Below are 8,661 nucleotides of genomic sequence, written 5' to 3' on the forward strand. Positions count from 1 at the left end.
CCACAATTGCCTCGTAATTTACTCAACGCAAAAATACTCGATTCTCTTTGAAAACGTGCACAACTTTGCCACCTTCACTGCAACATTAAAGCAAAACGTCCTTCAGATAATCCTTTTTTTTTTTTCAACAATCCGTAAAAACGAACTCACCTAAATTCAAAGTCACGTTAAACCCAGTAGCCTACTGCCACAGAGACCAAGTCCCCGGAGCGATATTGCAGTGTTTTCGGTCAACGTGAGCTCTGACGGAACCACATCGGTCAAGTTCAAAAGCTTTGAGCGAGACTGCCAGCGATCCTGCAAGCAGGTCGCACAGGGCGAAATGTGCCAGGGTTCATTTTTGCAACATGAAACGCGAGTTTTCCGCGAATTACGAGACAGTTGACATACACTTACAGCGGCATCTGAGCAGCCACATGCATTCTGAAAATAAAAGTCACATCGGGCAGCAGGGGGATATTTAACCGCATAAATAGGAGGAAAAAAAAAAACACTTCTTGTGCCATTGAGAAACCCCGTTGAGAAAAGTTCTTCAGCAGCATGCTTGAATAGTTTCAGGCTACATCAAATTACTCCAACATTGATACCTAAAGATGGAAGAAATACAGCAGAACTTTTTTTTTTTTTTTTTTTTTTTAAAGAACCTCGCTGTGTTCATCGTAAAATTTCCCCCAAACCTTTAAAGCTTAATATGACGCGGAATTGAGCATCCTGGCAAAACCAAGTGTAGTAGAACATCATAGTTTTGTCTAAATCCATAATTTAGAGCCGAGCCACGAGTGAAATCCCAATTGAAGTCCAGGAGTATGTGTGCCACTAAATGCTCAATCATACGCATTGTTTTTGTTGTTGTTGTTTTTTTTTTAATCCCCGAAGACACTGCGTAAAATCTGACGCGGAATCCCCGTCAAATCTTTTAGTTTTTAACCTTCAGAGTTTAACGCTGCAGGAGGAACAGGCACAATTTGGCCATGCAGCGCTCTCTGGCTCACATGGGATGAAGGGCACGGGTGATATGACGCGCGAAACGGAGGGAATCCGTTCAATACAAGGTCCCAAGTTGAGTGTATTGCCAGATCATTCGAATTTCGTGCAGATCTCCCGGGGGCTAGAACTGGGAGCCAAACTGTCAGGATTGGAATAAAAAAAAAAACCGCCCGATTGCCGGAGTGCGCAGAGCGGGCATGGCGCAGCTAGAACAGGTGCAACACGCCTCCCGTCACCTGGCTGGTGCAGTGGCAACCTCACCCCACAAACTCGGCTGTAAAGACACCAAAGCACACTAAAACAGTCCTGGTTGTAGGAACTAACGCTGTGACAAGCCTCTTTCCTTACCTGTAATCTATGCAGATATCATTCACAGCCGCAGCCGCATCGACACTGCGGATAAGAGGCACGTCCAGAGCAATCCCAACTCCTTTTACTCCCCCCCCCCCAAAAAAAAAAAAAAAAATGCTTAGAATAATGTTATATCCTGATTACACGGCTTGTCCACTTTAAATCCCCGGTAGAGGTGTAGTTAGAAGGCGATTCCTGCACGGGAAAAAAGAAATAGCAGCAGACTTCCAACAGCATCCCCGATCAGCAGGAATCTACTAAGCCGCTCTGAGTGCTCTGAGTCCCGGGAGCCGCACCTCCCATCTCCCGGCGAGGACGCACTTGGTATGCCGTTGGAAAAGCCGCTGCGCCGTATGGGATACCGCAGGAGGCTGTGCTTGTGTGCGTGTGTGTGCGTGTGTATGTGTGTGTGTGCGTGTAGAGAGCGTGTGTGTATAGATGTAACTCAGTGCGGCGCTCCTGCTCAACTGAGGTGCTGAGGGTGCTGCAGCGGAGTGCGAAAGAGAGGGAGGGAGGGAGGGAGGGAGGGACGGAGAGAGGAAGAGAGAGAGAGAGAGAGAGAGAGAGAGAGAGGAGCTCTGCCTCGGAGCTTGCAGCTTCACAGAGGATCTTCAGGCTGGGAGAGGATGGAGCTTCGCCCGTTGGAAAAGGCAACTGCTTGCACCAAGGCTCCTGACTCGCCCGCAGTAACATCTCAGATCCGGTGGGGTGGGGGGGGGGATGTCGTTAGGGTTACATTTTAAGTCCCTGGCAACAATCATAAATAGGCTTAATGAGCACGCAAAACATGTCCGAAAGGCATTTATCATATCGTTTCCTTTTAAAGGCAGTAACAAAGTGCATGCCGGCCGAGATGAGACATTTCCTTATGATCCAGTTTCACGTTTTTTAGTGTCAGCATCTTTAAACGGACCCACAAGAAAAAGTTTGAAAAGGTGTTTTTCACCTATGCAAATGTAGAATATGACACGGGATTAAATAGCGTGTGCTTTGTTAAAATAGAGGTTTCATGCAGAGAGGTATGGGTCCCGCAGCCGGGGGAAGGTTTATGTAATGTATTCATCCCGTTGAGAATGGGATTTGGCAATGCTAAGGGGGAATTTACACAAATGCGATACAATACCAGGGTGAAATGATCAGATCATCGGATTTGAATACCTAATCGCAGGATCATTTAAAGATAGAGATTAGGCAACACAGCAACATAATTACGACCATTGCATAGTTGTAAGGGATTAGAAGCTGCATTTTTTTTCCCATTGATGATCTTTTAACATGCCCCTGGAGCGTACCCCCCACCCCCATACATTTTATGCAATTAATATTCTAAAAGCCTAATTATGTAATCGTGTCTTTAAGAAAATAAGCTGTGTGGGGGTTAGGAATAATGTATATTCCATAAAACAGCCTTCTTATCTTCAAGAATTCACAACAAATCCATCGAAAATCGATTAAATGGTCGACGTGCAAGAAAGTTTTTTTTTTGTTGTTGTTGTTTTTTTTCCAATTTATAAAGACGCCTTCCAAAATGAGTCCATGTTGGCTATCTTAAATAGTCACTGAAAAGACAGGCTGTATACGATTTTCGGATTTAATGATTATCTCATTGAAGATCACTAACTGGGGGGAAAAATATATATATAAATAATTTAATGGAAAAATAATTCCAGTGACCAGCGCCCCCCTGACCGTTTAATCTATAAATTCCTGCGTTTGGAGGTCCTTTGGAGGGTCAATGTGCCTGCTGCAGCATCCTCTCCCTCCCCTTCTCGTCCTCCCTCCCTCCTGCACTCACTTCCAGAGGGGTCCATCGCTTTGAAACACTGCATCAGAGCCCCACCTACAGGCCAAAGAAACTTTACAGCCACTGACACTGACAAATACAAACGAAGGCAAAGTGCTTCACTGGTTCTGCAATGCTCCGAGACCATCGGTGACCACTGGAACTTTTTTTCCCCCTAGATTTTAACAAAAAAGTGTTACTAGGACAGAGGTACAAACCCTGTGGCACACATCAGAGAATTCAAGCACGATTATCTAATAAAGTGCAACGGCGTAGCTTTAGAAGAAGATATTTGTGCAGGTAATACAAACAGAGGTGGAAGAAGTATTCATCAAATACTACAGCAACATAAAAAAATACTTAATGACAAGCAACAGTCCTGCATTTTTTTTTAAAAAAACCCTGACCTAAGTAAAACATAAATATTAGCAGCAAAATGTAGTAAGTAAAGGTACTAGTTTGGTACCTGTGACTAACATATTATTATAAAAGACATAATTACATGATGAATACTGAAGTGTCAGTGTGTAATCAGCATCTTATTGTTGTGGCTGCTGCAGGTGGCGCTGGTTTGAACTACTCTCTATACAGCATTATATATATTATATGCAGGGACAGCAGATGAACAGGAGGGGTTGTGGGATGATTACGGTTTGTTGGAGCTGTTAACAACTTCTAGACATCTAAAACGTGACCCCAACCACCCACTGATTTGTGCAATACTACAGACGCCAGGAATGTTGGAAACCTCTGGTTCAAGCTTTAACAGTGTGTTGCATTTTAAAAACCTATTATTTTATCCATTGTGTCAAGAGTTTCACTTGAAAAGTTACTAAAGCTGTCAGATAACTGTATTAGACTAGAAAGTCAAATAAAAGTATTCAAGTAAATGCACTTAAGTTACTTTCCACCGCTTTAAGGTCTCAAACAGCAGAAACGGGAGGGCGACCTACTGAGACAGAACAGGTCTTCTGGCAATATTACAACAACGTTGGACACAGTCCAGTTACACTATGAACCAAAAGGCCGAAGTGAAACACTCTTTCAAAAGGCTAAACATAACAGCAAAACAGAAGACAGCAAACAGTGGCAGAAGTGCAGCTATTTTATACTGAAAACACGATAACCGTTTAGAAAACGGCGTTGAGGTTGGTGACAACGCGTTTAAGATAATATCTACAGAAAAACCAGAAAAACACCAACATTTAACATTTACAAAACCTTTGGGAACTTTATGATCTCTTCTAGGGTTTAAAGTAAAGTTCTGTGGGTTTGAAATGTCCGGCCAGACCAATACGTTTGTAGAAATGGACCCGCTCTGTGGAATTAACATTGTACGGAAAGAGTAGTGCAGAAAGAGGGACTAAAACTGCTTTTTGTAAACAAATAGATGCAAAGTGGTTTTCAGGGTTTAAGAGTCCAATGTTTTCTCTGAGGTAAACATAACCCCTGGAAATTAATGAAAGCAATAAATCAACAATAGCTGTGTTTTGGTGCGGTTGTGGTTTGCCCACATCTCTTGGACAGGCCATTGATTTGAGAATGTGTCAAATCTGGGTTCATTTATTATCCTCTGGTCCTCGTGTCAAATATTGAGGGTATCTCCTGGAGTCATCTGAAGGTTTAAATGCGCAGAAACCAACAAACCTATTGGCCTCATTTAATTATTCAATAAAAACGCTGTGCTAAATCAACAGTCTGTGGAGCTCAATAATCAGATAGCTTTCAAAGCACAGCAAATCAATAGTGTTGCAATCTGCAGTGACAATAGTCATTTCATGAAGGGTCAGGATCTCATGACCTTATGAAATTAATGTTAAGGTCACTGTTCCATGTTTGGATCAAACATGCAATGATAATAGAGCCATATAATTATGTTGTTATCATAGGAGGGACATCCTATCGGTGCTCTGCATGAGCATATATTAACTGAATTCAAGGACACAGGTTTGTCTTGGAAGATTAAAAATACCTTCTTTTTTATTTTTTATAGTTTATAGTAGATTCGGTTAAACAGATGAATAGAATATTTACATGCATGCAGGGATGACATTAAAGACAGATATGTTAATGTCCATTGTTTTCCCTGACCATAAAAACAAATTGGTGCCAATGACTGTTTAGCATCTGTTTGCCGCCAGCTTGGAATTTAATATCAAAATTAATCCACATTTATTTGTTGCTTTGAGGTTTTTGTTTCAGCAATGTTTGTTTGTTTTGGATTGGTTTTCGGAAATGTTCCTTTACATGTTTGTTGTGAGATATGAGTTGAATAAGCAAGGTTAGTAATTATGGACAAAACCATGTCAATGTCTAGTTGTTTTGGACCTTTCAATCATAATACATGGTCTTCATCAGCCAATGAGGTTTTCCCAGTAGTTATGCAGCTGGAGATGTTCTCATTTCCATTTATCTGAGTGTTTTACAGACTTGTCAGCTATGTTGGCTTAAAAACAGAGATTGAAAGGTGATTTATGTCACTATTTCTGATATTATTGAACAAAGTGAGAGCCAGGTTTTAGTCGTCCTAACATATTTTTTTTATCTATGGACCCTGCCAGTGTTTTGTTATACAGGTGTCAAAGTATGAATTTGACTGTTAGTATATGAAGAGTTCATCAAACGTGGTCCTGCAGTGTGAAAGCCTGCATCAGCGGAGGACAACGGAGGGCAAAGAGGATGCTAGCGCAGTGCCTGGCTCTTTATTAAAATGCACTGACCAATCTGACTTCCCCATTTGTCTTGCAAATGAGATGATGACTTATGCAACATGAATAGCTTTGATGAAGCTTCCTTTTTAATGCAGTCAAGTGGGTTGGAGGGAGGTGCTCGAGTGTATCTGTGTATCTGTGTGGCTCCTGTTGCCAGCTGGCAGACTTTTATTTCAGCAGCTCTCCTCAGCTTGCTGAAAACTGTGTGTGTGTGTGTGTGTGTGTGTGTGTGTGTGTGTGTGTGTGTGTGTGTGTGTGTGTGTGTGTGTGTGTGTGTGTGTGTGTGTGTGTGTGTGTGTGTGTGTGTGTGTGTGTGTGTGTGTGTGTGTGTGTGTGTGTGTGTGCATGTGTGTGTCCATACATACGCCTATGTTGCGTCGCTGTGTCCTTTGAATTAACTCAGTGAACCCCTTTAAACACAGCTGTACATGGTTTATGTTAAGCCGGTGGGGATACAGAGGATCACCCCACATTGGAAACACTGTTCCCAAGGGTCTTCCCCTTTCCCCCCTCACACAAAGCCCGACACACACACACTGAATCGCCCACAAAATAGACATTCAACGTGCCTCTGTTACAGTATATCCCTCGATGTGTCAGACTGCTAAATCACGCATACAAAGTGTGTATATATGTGCTTTATGGTCAATTTACAAGTCATTTCTATCCCCAGGATGATGATATTTATGAGCTGCCAATGGTGATGCTGGATTTAGAGTGTCCATCTTCATAAAAGTGTCTACCCATTCCCTACACTTTCTCAAAGCCTTATTTTTTCTTGGTTTAAATCACACTGAAACACTGGACGTGTCAACCTCATCCATGAGATCTCAATTTCCCAGGAAATCTATTAGTGTGTCGCTGAGCTAATGAAGTTTTATGTGCCGTATGGACGCAATGAATGACACTGATATCTCATTGATTTGGATTGTAAATAGGTTTTCAATTTTCAGTCTGTGTTATGAGTTACTGGATAGTAAATTATATTGAAGCTGACATTTCTGAATATCTAGTGTGTGTGTGTGTGTGTGTGAGTGTGTGCGTAGGTGTGGATGGACGGGTGGTTTGAATATGTCCCTCAGTCATATAATTAGTTCGTTTGCATATTGATGGCTTACTGCTTTTTGTGTAAATGTGTGCACTTGTGTGTTTCACTTTTTATTCCATCTTGTCATGTGAGTGTTTAGTCATCCATGTGTCATCAGCCTCCCCATCAAGCTAGCAGCTGCCTGTCTGTCTGTCCATATAGCTGTGCGCTGTGTGTGTGTGTGTGTGTGTGTGTGTGTGTGTGTGTGTGTGTGTGTGTGTGTGTGTGTGTGTGTGCGCGCACACTCCAGGGCCAGGTGAATCAATGTTTGCCAGCGATTTCTCCAGAGAGCCAAGCTCATGTCCATGGAGATCCAGACAAAGCTACCCTGACCGTGCCTCTGTCTGTCCCCCCAGAATTAAAGTCTTCCGTTGGGATGGGCACTGCAGATGGTCAGGGGGGTGGAGACTGGGGACACACAATATACATGCAAAGTGCCACAGCAACCAAAACTAAAGGGACACAATAGAGTTTCGCTCAGAGGGACCTTAAAGTTTTTCTGTTAAGATCAATCCACTACTAGCCCGGTTTCCCTTTACATCCACTTCCAATGTTCATTACGGCAAGTAGTATGCCAAAACCAAATGTGTGGAAGTGATGGATTGGTGTGCAGTTCAACATCAGAGACCTGCAATAATGTGGATTATGATCTTTCCTTAAATTTGATCAAATGTTCAAATTTTTCCACCAAAATCCCTCCAGCCATAATTTATTTGGCATAACTGCAATTTATTTTCTTTCTTCACCAGCAATCATATTGCTGTTGCTATGCACACTTATTGTAGAAAGTAATGAATTCAGACAAATACATTGTACATAAAAAATGTCACTAAATTGTAACCTATGATTTTGCCTCTTTGCCCAAAGTGGTGTCCTTTATCTTTCTCCCCTTCTATTTCACTTACTCCCTTTGCCTGTCATTCTGCTGAGGGCCGTGACAACCAAAAACACAAATGCACAATGGCCAAATAATCAACCTCTTCACATGATGTCCCTTCAAGTGTCCTTGATGGAACAAACAGTAAGCTGCAGGCGTTGTAATGCAGGTACATTCTGAATCTGCCTGAGAGGGAAAACTCGTCAGCAGTCTGGATTTGTACTCTGAAGAACAATTTCAACATCACTGTAAATTTAAATGATCATTGTTAGTTTTTATACTCGCTCCAAATACTAATTCAAAAGATATGTGGTAAAGTCTTGGCGCCAACACGGTAAAATGTTTCTGTGCTTTGTACTTGTACTGTCACCTGGGGGTCTTTTGCAAGTGGAATAAATAAGACTGAATGTGTGAATCATTTTCCCGACAGGCTGAACAGCCAGTAAGAGAGTTCCCTCTCATAAGCTTCCTCCCCTGCAGATTCAAATGGCCAAGGAGCTGCTGATAAGGTCCAATTAGAGGCATCATTGCTGGACAAGACACTAAAACTACAGGCAATGGTCACCCACAGGCGCAAATAGATGGCCCACCGGCACCAGACAGGTTCCTATTGTCTTGATGTGTCATGGTCCCAACTTCTTTTTGTTGGAACCAACAAAATTATAACATTGTTTTTTTTTTTGTTTTTTTTTATCTCTTTCACAAGGCAAGGTAGACTGATAATGACCCAGCCAGGCTGTCCAGTGTGAAAGAGTGCTTGTATTTCACTCATCTATCCTCCATCTTGTCACACACAAACAAACACACTGACGGTTTTGGGAATCAATTGCTGTGGTCTGTGAATATAATCTATCGACAGTATCTT

The 8,661-nt window shown here is 42.2% G+C and overlaps 1 protein-coding gene across 1 annotated transcript in view; it reads right to left on the minus strand.

Moving 5' to 3' along the window:
- Positions 1-1,805, minus strand: part of plxna4 (plexin A4) — a 234,879-nt gene extending 233,074 nt beyond the window's left edge. Inside the window, exon 1 of the mRNA XM_069700337.1 lies at positions 1,336-1,805. The gene's annotated coding sequence lies outside the window, so the exon portion shown is untranslated. The remainder of the gene's footprint in view (positions 1-1,335) is intronic.
- Positions 1,806-8,661: the final 6,856 nt, after the last annotated feature.

The sequence above is a fragment of the Brachyistius frenatus genome, unplaced genomic scaffold (genome assembly GCF_029030835.1).
Source record: "Brachyistius frenatus isolate BFR_SWC_R1_liver_20210118 unplaced genomic scaffold, ASM2903083v1 Contig_33, whole genome shotgun sequence".
Taxonomy (NCBI): domain Eukaryota; kingdom Metazoa; phylum Chordata; class Actinopteri; family Embiotocidae; genus Brachyistius; species Brachyistius frenatus.